This window comes from Anguilla rostrata, chromosome 13 (assembly GCF_018555375.3).
Source record: "Anguilla rostrata isolate EN2019 chromosome 13, ASM1855537v3, whole genome shotgun sequence".
NCBI classification, from domain to species: domain Eukaryota; kingdom Metazoa; phylum Chordata; class Actinopteri; order Anguilliformes; family Anguillidae; genus Anguilla; species Anguilla rostrata.
The window spans coordinates 6,800,708-6,816,230 of NC_057945.1; the positions used below are offsets into that span (position 1 = coordinate 6,800,708).

The window sequence follows — 15,523 nt, forward strand, 5'->3', positions numbered from 1 at the left end:
AACTACAATGGTGTACTGGTAAGTAGGGTTGCAAAATTCTAGCCATTTTCAAAATGGTAAAATGTCCAAGATAATTCATGGAAATTTGAGGAATGTATCCTAATTTTGTGGGGTTTTTTTCACCACACAAATAAAACAGGCCTTTAAGCACATTACCCAGCATGCTATTTTTTAATTGTGCTTTTCCTGTTTATAAATATGGCACCCATTGCGGGACTGTACATATACAATTCCATTCTAATGTCCAATTATCTGCAACCACAGCTGCATACCTGGGTGAACCCCATTGCTGAGTGAGGAGACTGTAGACATGAGCAGTTCTCTCCTTCGAAACGTGGTGTCGCCAGCTGCTTCTTTTCACACCACATAATACAGCTAAGCTCTCACAAAATGGAGGCGAGACGAGAGAAGACCTTTGATATGCAGTCCACTGATGCCCAATCGACAAGCGAGGGCCGTTAGAGAGTGATGAGACACGGACCCCCGACCCAACGGAACTCTCCCATGCCCCGGGCGAGGCAGTCGGCACCGCTACGGCATGGAAGCAGGGCGCCTTGAACGAGCCATACAATCTTTGAAAATTAAAAACACCACGTTTTTTTCTTATACATATTGCTTGAGCACTTATTTGGGGCATTGCCACCTGCTTGAGCACTCCTTTGGGATATTGCCACCTGTCATTGATGTGTTCTCAAACAACACATTCATAGGTGTTGTTTGTCGTATGACAAAAGAAGAAGCAGCCATACTAGAAAACTTACTGGAAAAATATACTCCATTTTGTTAAATGCGTATGTTGTTGCTTATATCCATTGTGGTTGTAATACAGGGTATTCAAAATATAGTTTTATTTTTTTTGATAAGCTTTAAAATGAATGTTTTTACAATTTTGTCTTGCTCAGCAAAATCAGTCCTTCAGTTTGACATTGCAATACAGCTCCCATCAAGCATTTCACCTGCAGCTCATAAACATGATAGACAAAGACTGCAATGAACTATGGTAGTTTGAGGAATGGAAACTCCCTTTAGATAAAGGTTAAAAGATGGAAACATTACACTGACACAGCAACATGTTTGACAGAGGAGAACTACTGAAGCTAAGTAAAGACTGAAGATTGAAGACTGCCCATTGGTTCTGTAATCTCGGCCTCAATGACAGGCTGCAGAGAGCATGACTGGTGGTGCACATGCACTTTTAGTACTAAACAGGAGTTCCTCCCTACTAAACTGCCAGGGGTAATTTGTCTAACTTTCAGGAGCGCTATTGTACAAAGCAGGACATTATATATATTGTGCTCTGGGGGTGTATTATAATGTGCAATGAATGTCCCATCATTGCGTTTGCATATAGCAAAGCTCCACATTTCGCTTCTAGCAAAATATATGACACCATTTAGAGTGCAAAACTGCATCATTTTTATTTCAATAATAAGACCTGCAGACACCTGCAGAGTGGTGCTAGGCATACACACACACACCCACATACACACACACACACATGCACACATTCACACACACGCACACACACACACATGCACACACACACACACATGCACACGCACGCACACACACACACGCACACTCACACTCATCCACACACTATACATACTATAAACTCACACATATAAAATAAACATGTATAATATATTAATTTAATTGAATTACCCAAAAACTGTTTCAAGAGATCTTCTTTTTCATCAGTTCAAATAGTGTGCAGGTACAATATACAGTAGATAAACCGATTTAAATGAAAAAAGTAAATCACAAAATTCTTTAAAAAAACTAATTCAAAACCAGGCCATGGTAATACCCGTGGTGATGTATGCATATTTAAGAGTCATGTGTTGCTTTTGGTGTTGCTGTTGCTTTTTCGTCACTCATACCTTATAATACTTTTATCATACAGCCAAAAATTTCAGTTACATTTCAAACGTTCTGTCTGTTAAAGAGGAAGTTCATTCCGAACGGTTGCTACATATTGCGACACTCCTTGGATAGATAACGTTTGAGGAGGCAGACAGAAATATTGACTCTGCTAGTTTGCTGGTGGGGCCACACATAATCTCTCTCAGTTTCCATACCTACATTGTTCTGTGACTCAGACCTTCTGGTCAGTTTCTTTACTGTTTTAAATGCATTTCCACTGCATTGAAACACCAAAATTTAGCTTCAAAGTAAACCTCCTCTTGACATAATTTTCCTACTAGTCTCCACATATGGAGTATTGAGAAACAAGCAGACTATTGCCTCCTCTGCTTTCAGCAGTGTGTATCGGCCAAATGTGTTGATCCTGCAAACAACCTTTTGATTGATGCAAAATAAATATTTTCCGTTTGATTAATGGAAGCAAAAATTACATTGTAAGCATTTTTGTCTATATACACAGAACATATAGTGACATAATGCACATGCTAGTTATAGTATGATAATAGAACAGATATACCTGGATCTATTGTACTTAGAAATAAAGGTAAGTACTGTTTTATTTTATTTTTGATTAATGCTGAACATACACAACTGTACATTTAAAAAAAAACACTTTTTATTGTAAATTTATTTAAGGACAAATGTAAATAGATTCATGTATCATGATCAGGATTCTCTTTTTTGTGACTTCCTTTTTTACAATGATACTGGCTGCATTTTTGTCTAGTTCAGACAAACACAGGGGTACATAGAGGTTAAAATGTGAAAATGTGCTTAAAGTGGCCATTCCTGAATTTTTTTCCATTACACTGAAAAACCCAATGTTTGTTTGTCTCTGTAATACTATAAACCGCACAAGGCATTTAATAATCATTTTTGTAATATAAATTTGACATCTCAAATTCCACCTGAATTTGAAATGTCCACACTTTGTACAAGCGTGCTCATATACGCCCCCTGCTGTTCTTCTAAATCACGCAATGCCAGCCAAATGCTTCTTTTTCACGCCGCAGCCACAAGCCACACACACGTAAAGTGGGGGCAAAGGAGACCCAATCATACCTGAACAAGATACGGGCACCCAGATGGCCAACAAGGGTCGCTTGAGCAATGAACACTGCTATCCCCGTGCGGCATTCAGTCCACCGAAGAGGCGGATTGGTCTCCGCGCCGGCTGGCGGAGAGAGCACACACGCCTGGGCTGGATTAGCTAGTCAGCTAGCTAGTTAAAGGTGTGCTGCTCTCCACAGGTCGGGGCTGAGACCAGGAGCTAACACCGAGAGCACATTTCTTTATTTGAGTTTTGTTTAATTTCAGTTTTGTTTCTTTTAATAAGATAGGGGAAATCTTAACTGTCAATGTAAAGTCGGAGCAGCTGGTCTTCTCTCCCCTCCCAGGGGTGTCACACTGCCATGTGACACCCTGCCAGCTGAATCCCTCCCATATACCCCTTAGGTGAAGCAAAGCCATTTGTGTGCCACCCCTGTAGGGCTGGCGGCCACAGTCAGTGCTGGCATGGGCCAGCTTCGATCAGAGAACATGGTGCTCACTCATGCGCCACAGCATTTAACAATCTAAAACATGTTTCAAACGTTTTTGGGATTAGGTAGAGACTGAAACAGTTAGTGTTTAACCATAATTTTGTGAACACTACTGTTTAGATATACACCTGTGAACCTTTGCTGTTTAGGTATTAAACCCTACACATTGTTTGGTTTTCAGCATAGTGTTTTAAATAGAGGTGTGTGTGTGTGTGTGGGGGGCGGGGGGGCATGTTTTTTCTTCCCTGTCCACCTGCACATGCTCATTTAAATATATTTCTATAACTTGGAGTGTTTTGCATATTGTTTATTTAGCCTCAAACATTTGCAGTCAATTTTTTCTCTCAGTAATTTGCTTGAGGAAAAGTTAATTGCTTCTAGATAGAAATAATCACATGTTACAAATCAATTATGAAGCATCCCATTAAATGCGGACATCAAGCTTGTATTAAAAAAATGCACATCCCGATCATAATTTATATTTGGAGCCATATACTAAGAGTCTTCTGTCCACCTGTGTAAAAAGTTAGGATTTTGTATCTCTGATACTGTGAAATTGTAATTTCAAGACACCAAGCTGCTTCTTGTTGGCATGGATCTGTCTAGTGACTACAGGCAGAGAAAACATGCAACTGTAAGTTTACTTAAGCAGTTTACTTGTTTTAGTGCTTTGTGAGGAAGAATTGTACAATATTTATTATTAAATAATGCTAACTTTAATAACTTCATTTATGTAGCACCTTCATGCATGTCTATAACACAAAGTGCTTTACAAAAATGAAATTTAATACAAAATTTTAATACAAAAATACTAAATAGCCATAAAATGAAACAGGAATACAAATAGCAGCCCTTCGCATAAAACAAGTGAAATGTAAGTAAAATGCAATAAAATAATAAAAATATTTTAAATAACATATTATTAAAAATATATAATACATTAAATAAAAAGCCTTAAAACACGGCTGTGATTTTGAAACTGAAACTGAGAGGGCACATTTAAAGTTTTGAATCAATCCCAGATGTTAGCTGAAACTGCTATAGCATTTCAACAATAGCATTTCAAGGGCTGTGGAAGGAATGGAATCTGGTTTCTCTACATCAGTCAGCACTTATCCTGGTTCCTCTTCATCAGTTAGGGCCTCCCCTTGCTCCTCTTCATCAGTCAGCACTTCTCCTGGTTCCTCTTCATCAGTTAGGGCCTCCCCTTGTTCCTCTTCATCAGTCAGGGCTTATCCTGGTTTCTCTTCATCAGTCAGCACTTCTCCTCGTTCATCTTCATCAGTCAGGACCTTCCCTTGTTCCTCTTCATCAGTCAGCACTTCTCCTGGTTCCTCTTCATCGTTTAGGGCCTCCCCTTGTTCCTCTTCATCAGTCAGGGCTTATCCTGGTTTCTCTTCATCAGTCAGCTCTTCTCCTGGTTCCTCTTCATCAGTCATGACTTCTCCTGGTTCCTCTTCATCAGGCAGAACTTCTCCTGGTTCCTCTTCATCAGTCAGCAATTCTCCTGGTTCCTTGGAAGAAAGGGGGTGGTGTGAAACCCTGAGCCTCAGGCAGCTGCAGGGGAGCCCCAAACTCAGGCATGTGGGGGTGACTGCTGTCTCGATTCCACAGATCAGCACCCCAGAGAGGGGTCACCACAGGGTCACCTGTGAATCCAGGTAAATCCCTACACAGCTACTAGCAATTAGATAATTAGCATCACAGCCTTAGTAGGCAGCCTCACAGATTCAGCACCACACATGTGTGCAAGTGCCCTGCCCCAAACCCGCTACCATGCTGCACATTTGGCCTTCTGAAGGGGACCAACAGACCTTCCTTTGCTGCCACTCATACCCCAGCTATAACAGGATGCAAAGACTATTGTGGAAAGTATGGCTCGGATTCACGTTTGTCCTTGATATACAATTACATTCAAAACTGCATTTTGTCATCACAAATATGATTTGATGAATTCAGCAAGGACCAGGAGTAAGTTCTCAAACTGAACCTGTAAAAAAAATGTGTAATGCTTCCATTCATTTGTCAAAGTTAAGGACAAATTTTGATTGAATACAGACCATGTTGTCTTGTTCTCCAAGGCCCCAGCCATGTGCAGTTAAGCAGTATTGCAATGAGGAGAACAGCCCATTCAGCCCATCCAGGGTCTCAATGTGCTTGCAGACTACAGAGGAAACAGCATTGCATCATCCCTGGGCTTGAACACCCACAGGGTCTTTGCCTCCTCCGTGTGATCTGGCGAGCTGTTCCATGGATTGGCAACTCTGTGAAAAATAAAAACGTCCTCATATCAGTGTGAAATTTTCCTTTAGCTAATTTCCACCAATAGCCTGTGTGTTCATCTGAAGGAACTCCAACTGAAAAAGTTTATTTGAATTTTGTTGACTTCGTTATTTTTATTACAAATAAAATGTGTTATTTTTAAAACAAATCATAATTTCTCCCTTCAGTCTCATTTTTTGCTAAGCTTAATCGGTCCTGGTTATGGACTGCTCTGATTGGAGGGGTGGTCACAGATTTTGGCAACTTTATATTCCGGCCACACTGTGTGTCGTACTGTTTACTGGCTTTTTTCGTCCTTTGTATGCTACAGTGTGTATTATATACTGTAAGGTGTTGCCCATACGTATTTGGACAGTGACAGAATTTATGTTGTTTTACTCATTCTATATCAAATGAAGCAATTAATTTGAGATTAAAGTGCAGACCGTCAGCTCAAATTTGAGGGTATTTTCATCCATATTGTGTGATCCATGTAGGAATTAGACCCTTATTTATATGCAGTCCCATTTTAGGGGACCATAAACAATCGGACAAATTACCATTACCAATCTTGAAGTCATCATATTTAGTACTTGATTGCAAATCCTTTAAATTCACTGACTGAAGTCTGTGACCCACAGACATCACCAGGCGCTGGGTATATACCCAGGTGATGCTCTGCCAGACCTGTGCTGCAACCATCTTTGGTTCCTATTTGTTTCAGCCGCTTTTCGCCTTCAGTCCTGTCTTCAAGCAACTGAAACACATGTTCACTTGGATTTAGGTTTGGTGATTGAATTGGCCAGCCAAGAACATCATAGTTTTTGGCCCTGAAAAACTCCTTGGTTACTTCAGCAGTATGTCTTGGCTCATTGTCCTGCTGCAAGGGGCAGTGCCGTCCAATGGGTTTTGAGGCATTTGGATAAGATGTTTCCGTTACGCTTCAGAATTCATCCTGCTGCTGTCATCAGCGGTTACCTCATCAATACAGACAAGTGAGCCAGTTCCATTGGCAGCCATACGTGCCCAAGCCAAAACACTACCTCCACCATGTGTCACTGATGGGTGCTTTGGATCATAAGTAGACCTGGGTCAAACACGTATTTGTTTTGGATTTTAATACTTTTCTGTGCTCTGTTGGTCTTGCCTGCTGTAATTGAGCCTGCCAATATGACCGGAAGGCGGGGTTTGCACTTTTTGAGAGTATTTCATTGGTTCCAATGCACCAGACGAGATCACTAAAGTGTAGAAAAGCATTTGAATCCAAAACAAATATGTATTTGACCCAGGTCTGATCATGAGCAGTTCCTTTCTTTCTCCACACTTTCTTCTAATCCAACACATTGGCCATTGTGTTCTTGAGGCTTACCAATGGTTTGCAACTTATGATGAACCCCCTGAAGTTATGCTGGTGTAGTCTTCTCTTTATGGTAGTCTTTGACACATCTATGCCTATATCCTACAGTCTTCTTGATCTGTTCAACAGGGAAAAGATGCTTTAATTCATAATTGAAAGTATTCTTCTTTCATCCACTACAGTGGTCTTCCGTGGTCTACCGGGTTGTTTTCTATTTCTGAGCTCACCTGTGCATTCTTGCTTCTTAACAATGTACCAAACAGTTTATTTTGACACACCCAATTTTTTTGGTATGTCTGACAAATTCATTCAAATTTTTCATCCTCGTGATGACCTGCTTGACACATATTTGGTGCTCATGTTGAGAGACAACAGCAACAGACACCAAATGCAGATGCCACACCTTGAATCAACTCTAGAACTTTAGTTAGCTTTCTTGTGCAGGAACTAATGATGCAAGGACACACAGAAGAATAAACTGTACAATTATTTTTGGTCCCCTATAATGGGGGACTGTGTATAAAAAGGGCTGTAATTCCTATACTGATAGCCCGAAATAGATGTAAATACATACAAATTAAAGCAGTCTGCACTTTCACCTCATAGTCATTGTTTCATTTCAAATCCAAATTATTTTATTAATTATTTTGAATGGAAGATTTTTGTGACTGGCTAAGCCTCACAAACTTTGGCCTTTCACTTTGAATGATCAATTAAAATGTTCCACCCCTATAAGAAACTTGCACTTTTTGCAATTTTTTCTAGTAAATAGTTACCTTAATTCCTACACTTACTATTTACTAGAAAAAATTGCAAAAAGTGCAAGTTTCTTATAGGGGTGGAACATTTTAATTGATCATTCAAAGTGAAAGGCCAAAGTTTGTGGAAGCAGAGCCCCCAAAAGGGAATGGCTATTATTAATATATCCTTCATTGAATGATACTTCAGACTTCTCAAGCATTAAGTATCCTGCTGGCCTTTTCTAATGCAGCAGCTCAGGTAGACAAACTAGTACATCTGCCTTTTTCAAACTGAACATATTATGAGTTTGTTACGCCCATAAAATACATTTCACACACGCAGAGCTTTTGATTTATCTATTGCATGTCATTTCAGGTATCCATCCACTTCTGTTCATCTATAATCTTCCGGAATTTGTTTAGAAGATTCTAAACTATTTGCTAAACCACCAAGTTTTATATCATCTACAAATTTAATCACTTTGCTTCAAATGTCCCTGTCAAGTTTGCCACTAACGTTCCTATCTCAGTTTAAAGTGAGATCGCATTCATCCTCACTGTAGCACTCAGTGTTCCTTTCAGCCTGACTACCGGCCCAACAACAGGGTGTCATGTGACTCCTGAATGCTTATTATGGGATGCTATTCCTCAGTAGAATGTTAATGACAGGATGACATGCATGCCAGTGGATTCAATAAAATATAATAACTTTGTTGCTTTCAGGATTGAAAAACAAAATTCAGTCAATAACATACAGTACACTTCATTTTCTTTGTTTTTTTATATGCAACTTTATTTAAAAATCATGACGCTACAGTACAAGGTCTATAAAGGATTCATGTAACCAAAATAGGAATTTTCTTTTCTTTTTTTCCATCAACACACAATATATGTGTAAAATAACACCAGGTACACAACAATACAAGGTATCATATCATTAAACCCAGACCTGCAACATTCCTTTAATGAAGAATTCCATTTTGTTCTTTCTGGGTAAAGAATCCTAAATGTCATATCTCATTGGCAAATGCAACATAAGACAACATTGCAGCTCAGCTGGACCAGTAGACCAGTCACTGCAGACCAAAATGCCCACTGCTTTTAATCTTTAGATGTATATATTTATTCCTGTTTGTTTGCTGGTCTTGTGTCTGTGCTGTCTTGTACGGGTTGTGTTCTTGTACAGATGGCACAAATAATTGTGTAATAAAGTATTCAATTATTCAGCAAGTTCCTGGTTTAAAGAAGAAATGCGTCATCAATGCCATTCATGACAGGAAGGAGACATGGATTTTCTACTGTTACCTTCACTGTAGCTGGCTGAAATAACCCAAAGAGTAATGTGGACGTGTTTGGTATTCCTGGCCATATGAACATCATAACGACACCATCAACATCAGCTCTACGCAGTGGAAGGTGACAGTGTACTGTAACATAATGGTTAAGGAACTGGGATCTTAAGTATGAGGTTGCTGGTTTCGATTCCTAGGAGGAGTTTGGCTGTAGTTCCCTTGAGCAAGGTACTTCAGTCGTATAAAAGGAGTGTATGTGAAGAATGTAAACTGTGTAAATTACTCTGGATTAGTGTCTCAGCTAAATACCTAAAATGTACTGTAAAAATGCAATAGGGAAAGGGATTCTTTATCTTCTGTTTTCCTATGTCACATTTTCTAGATTGCACATGTACAAATGCAGTTGGAAGGGGGCCTAAAGGTTGCAGGTTTGATTCCCAGGTAGGTCACTGCTGTTGCCCCCTTGAGCAAGGTACTGAACTAAAATTGCTTCAGTATATCTCCAGCTGTATATATGGGGAAAAATATGTGTAAGATGTTCTGGATAAGAGCATCTGCAAATGGCAGCAATCTAATGGTGGGGGAGGGGCTTGTCAACTGTAATCCGACCCACCTTCAGAACTTGTGCCTGCATGTACTCTAAAATATCCAGAAGGACAAAAAAACACTTAATCTATTTCAATGTTTAAAATGAATAGTATACTGTAATAATTGAATGTAAAAGTAATTTGCAGTGTTTTGTCAAGAGGATGTGGTACAGTTTCCACCCATTCTTTTTTAAACAATCATGGCAACAGTATGCATGTCATTTCTTGCAAGCATAGAAGCTTCAGTGGAAGAGCGAATTTTGGATATGAACCGAGCCACCAGCAGACTAAGGTGAAGATTATGTTATGGGAGAATAATGGCCTAATGGTTGAAAGGCAGGATGAACTGGCACTGCTGTTAATTTGAAGGCAGAGGCCGAGGGTGTACAGGCTAGAGTCCATTTCACGTCACATGGTCACCTCCCTCTACTAATGACACTGTAAATGTCCTCGACCCCCAAGAAGTCTTTTCAGAGCATGCAGTACTACCTCAGAGATGCTATATCATCAAGGCTTGCCAACGTTCCCTTGCGTGAACACAGGACACCACAGAGTGATGCACATTCAATATAGCTAAATTCCTTTTTATAACATTAGCATTATTGCTCTATCCATTTTGCAGTGCAGACAATATATAGCAACCCAAATTACCAAAGTGCAATATACAGGACAAAGAGCATCCCGGTTAAAACAACCAATTTTTTTTAACATGAATACAGGATTTCCCTGCTAATATGAGATTTATTGACAACCTCAGCTCCAAGGCAATGACCATGCGGTTTAAATACATCCACAGTTTCCCCAGGATTTGGATCACGGTGGCACAGATAAAGAAAAATTATAAGCCACAAACATTACATGGCTTTCCTAATCACAGAGGTTAAGAAAAAAAAACTTTATCAACGGCTCTGTCAGTAGCGCTTCCTGTTTGGATGCACCTTCGGCAGAACCACCATAGATATTCCATATCACTATCTGGCAGCAGCTTCATTCCTTCCTGCCTCTTACTGCTCCATTATGTTGGTGGTCTTGGCATTTACTGCCTTTGTATCATTACCTGCTGCCATTGTAATAAGGCACATTCCCAGTAATAAACCAAAAACAAAATGTACCTTGTGTGGCGAAGTTAAGCTACCCGTATTGTCCCATTCCTTTCTGTTACTGAAAACTGCCTCTGAGGCACAGAATAGAAGGTTGATTTTAGTATAATAAAATCTCTGCCAGGTGCACTGGTAGAGATACAGAAAACAGCAATATATCAAAAGGCTTTAATTCACAGCTCACATATCTTTGCACAAGAAGGTAAATAGTGGCTTTTGTTTAGCGCACTGTGAATACAGGGAACGGCCCTGCCAGTGCCACAGCTCTCTGACAGTACCAAGCAAAGTTTGTCCATTACCATTACCATGGAGACACACAGAGAGACACTCACCAGGTCTCAAGAGTGATTAACGCTGTGTACCTGGCAGGGGGTACCTGCAGATTATTAAGAGACAGGACAACCTGATGATGCCCCTTATTGGCAATCTGCCATTAAGATTGGAGTAGTCGTGTGAACAACAAGATCATCCCATGACAGAAGCGAGTATGATGACCCCAAAGAGGGCAAATGTTTCTAAGCTGTTGACCTTTAACCTTTCTGGAATGGGTGAGGTCTTAGCACTGAGACATGGAGTTAGCACAGGAACGTCTGCTATTGTGAGGTTACCGCTGGAGAAGCAATCAGAGTCTGATTAGTTCACTTGGCTGGAGACCTTGGTCTTTAGCTCAGTAGGCTAAATGTTACCTGATCTGGTCGTGTGAAATGGCCAGAGAGGGCCATGGCTTGACATCTGCAAGCATGTCTATCCTGGTCACAGTAGTACTGTTAAACAGAGTGGCTTACCCGGCTTGTGGCAACTACATGTTTATTTAAATCACAGTAGTATAACACGGAGTCCATTGCACTCATTACATCTGTTTAATGAATGTAGGAAAAACAGACATCCAGTTAAATGTACACACCTTACCGGGAGAGTTGCACACTGCAAAACCTTAGGTTTTCCCATGTGAGCTTACTGTTACCAATAAAGATTATTTAGCGTCCTGGAACCAAACATTCCATAGCCTATGCAAATCAATCAAAACCAGAGAAATAGGAGAACAGTATGTGTGCAGTTCTGTAAGAAGACAATATATAGAATTCCAGTTAATAGGGGAAAGTATTTAATTAAATATCTTGTTTAATGTTATTTCTTTGGTCAGTTGGTCACGTTAATGACGGTTAAAGCGAACCTGTCAAGGTAGACTGCCATTTCACATTAGTGTTTTAGATGGAAAGCCACACGTTCGTGCCTTTAAAAACCATAACGTGAGAAACCGTCCTAACGGGTCACTGAATGCAATACAACTTCACGCGCGTCTACTGCCTCGCTGCAGCGCCGGTATAGACCGCGCCAGCTAACCCATTCGCACTCACGAGCGAGTTTCCCCCGCACTTTGTTTAATGCAGGATATTTAACATCCGGGAAACGAAACATGAGCAAAGACGTGGAATGTTGGCCTTTTTTTCCTTAAACGTTGTAATGATGGAGTAAAAAGCACCATGATTGGTGGATGCAAAGAACATGAAATATAAAACCACTGGAGACTTGGCGCTGGGTCCAGTAATACGGTGAATACGGCTTAAAAAATGCACCCTTTGGCGAAAAATACGCATTTTAAATACGGAAAGTCAGACATTTCATATAGTTTAATGATCTGTATGTTACTAAAGACGACCAATCATAAAATAGCTCACATCAATGCAAATAACTAAAAGTGCACAATGGTGCTTGCAATAAGTCGCTCTCAGACAAACGTAGAACGGCACTCCTTGTTTGACAGCTGGTCGACCAATGGTGATATTCATCGACCCAGATGCGCTACGTTTCAGCCAATGGAAAATAGAATAATGCGGGTCCAATTAAGGTTAGGCTGTTGTTGCAGGCTTCCAGTGCTAAACTTCACCAAATAATAGCTGTTTGTATTTTGGCTGCTGCAGTAGCCATTTTAGGTAAGTAGATCTTTTAACTTTTATTTATTATTCTGTGTTGTATTGACGCCCCCTGCACGGTAAAGCTGCGGTTCCCTAGCATTGAACTCAGTGCATCCCCCATGAATGAACTCCACGGCTCTTGTGCTTTACAAGGATTAAGAAATTGCACGGAGTTTTTTTTATTCCGTCTCCCACCCCCTCTAATTTTTTATGCATTTTTCTTAACTGTCATGGCGTTTTTTGTGTCCTTGGGAATAAATGCGGTGTGGCGAAGGGTTAGCTAACTGATGCCCGATCCGGTGAGTGTGGCTCCGGTAGGTGAGGTCGTATTGTGGGGTAGCGGCGATGTCCCTGTGAGGAGTTTTAAGGGGGTGTTAACACGTGTAAGGACTCGAATATGTAACATCATTGCAGTGACATTATAGTTAGCAAGCTGGCTAGCTAGCCAGCTAGCTAGTATAAATAGGGCACATAGCTGTCGATGTGGCTAGTGAGATTTTTTGGAGGCAGCCTGTTAGCTGGCTTGTGAGCTATGTAGATAATCCGAAAATAGAGCATCATTGATATCCAACTCCAATTAAGTACATTTAGGAGCTAGCTGGTTAGCGGGAATCAAGACGAATCCCCACCTTTCTTTTCCATAGCCCGTTACTATAAAAGGAAATGATGCCTGCAGGTATAGCATTTCCAGTGTTTTGAAGCTAACGCAAGCTATGTACAACCTCTTAGTAGCAACATGCGCCGCCGTAACAAAGGCTCCTGCTAAGTAGGTAACCCTCTACCTTACTTATCTACCTGGTTACCTGGGCAGAAGCAGCTGCTCGGATAGATGGCCGAGTAACTTGGTTTGCCCAATCTACTGTGCGAATTTTCATAGTCATTATAACAGCAGTAGTTATAGTTTGCCATGCTCGTTTTCTGAAAATGCTATATATTTGAATATTTCCTTTTCAAAAGTCTGCTTACATTTAAACTAACTGGCTGTATACCATATATATATATATATATATATATATATATATATATATATATATATATAGTAAGTATATATTTAGTAAGTAGAGTAACTCTAATGATCAAACTATAGGATAGGGGATAACATTTCTATAGCTGGGTAACCACCTAAATATTTGTTTTGTTTAGCTGTCTTTGAATATTCTATTTAATATAAAAAAATTCTGTAAAAAAAGTGGTTTGGAGTAAGGGAATTCCATCCCATAATCATGTCTGGAATTCTGAGTAAAAATAGATGAGTTTGAATTAATCCTGACTCTACTGATGGTCATTGTTTTGTTTCACTGTTCAACCACCTGAACTTTACTGGTCTTCCAGCCTCTACACAACTTCTTGGGTAAACTTTGTATGGGCCCACATGAAGTTGGCTGGCTAGTGGACTGAAATTATTGCCAGATAATGCAAAAGCTATGCAGAAATAGCCAAATAAATTAATAGAATACATTCATTTATTCGTTTTGTACTGCTTTATACTCTTTCCTACTCGTATAACTTTTTTTGAGTATGATTCTTGAATGTCCTTAGGTCATTAGTGAATTGGCAAAATTTATCATCTTGCCCAAATTTTCCATGGTGAGTAGTTTTAAAAGGCTATAGCCTATTGGTTGCTGTTAGATTGAGGTTTCTTGTCTAAATTTAGTTTACACATGACAAAACATCTGTCACAGCTGTGAATCATCATTAAATTGCACGCTACTCAGCTTTGTAAATCTGTTCGTGGATATAGTGTAGGCGTATTAGGGGAGAAAAGGATTGTGGATTGTGCACTATTTGATATTAATTACAAAAGAAAAGGTTGGGCAACAATTGCCTATTATCCTAAACTCTGACGGTGACGTGCCATCAAAACTAGCTTGTGATAGGTAGACACTGATAGTATTGTAGTAATGCTAGACAATACTATAGTACTGGACATTTATTTAAAGTTTTATGGGATAGTTTGAAATGGGAAGTTATAAAACAAGGCCTGGTTAAAACCTAGTATATGACTGGACTAACACGTAATCCGGCCGACCAATGGTGTAACTTCATCACTCACTCAGTCAGTCACAGACATTTGCTTTTGTAGGGCTGGCCCTGCTGTTGTGTTCCAGCCAAAAAAAAAAAAAAAAGGCTAAGAACAAGTAGCCTATGTCTTGACCAATGAAGTCGCTGCTAATGTTGCAAAGGAACAGAAAATGTCCTGTAAATTCCCAGAAATTTTCTAAACTTTTCATAGGAAGATAAGCTTGGGCAATTTTTGGCCAATTTCAATATAAAATGTTTGGTGGGGGGGAGGGGGGGGGGGGTACACATAAAAATGCAGTTCGAGATGTGGCATGCTTTGGTTAAAACATCCCCATTTCATGGAAATTCAGTTGAATTGCGACCCTGCACTTTGCGTTCTTCCGTCTCGTGTGCAGTGCACTGTTGCATCTCACACGCCAATCGTCAGCATCCCATTTACTGGGGACTCAGTAGAAATGCAGCTCTGCAGCATGCACAGGGAGAATGCGTTATTCAGCTTTCCTGTTTTTTTGGTGTTCAGTGAAAGAATCTAATGCAAAAAGTAAAGTCATTTAATTGATGTGCAACTTGAAACTAAAGGAATTCTGATCGTAGGTTTTGAAATTATACCTGCTTATGATAAGGTAAAAGCTTTATATTTCTATACGCATGAAATGGTAAATGCTGCTTGTGCCAGCAAGGCCCCACAATTTCATTTTTATTCCTATTAATTCCCATATATCCCTGTTAATTCCCATGGCAGGTTTCCACCCCTGAATATTTCCCAAAACATTCAACCAT

The 15,523-nt window shown here is 39.9% G+C and overlaps 1 protein-coding gene across 3 annotated transcripts in view; it reads left to right on the forward strand.

The window, feature by feature from the left end:
* Window positions 1–12,620: 12,620 nt before the first annotated feature.
* chd6 (chromodomain helicase DNA binding protein 6) overlaps window positions 12,621–15,523 on the forward strand; it is an 81,747-nt gene continuing 78,844 nt past the window's right edge. For 2 of the 3 annotated variants that reach the window (XM_064306179.1, XM_064306181.1), the window contains exon 1: window positions 12,621–12,739. The gene's annotated coding sequence lies outside the window, so the exon portion shown is untranslated. Of the gene's footprint in view, window positions 12,740–12,802; window positions 13,021–15,523 lie in introns of those variants that run through there. The other variant, XM_064306180.1, reaches the window with a different exon arrangement.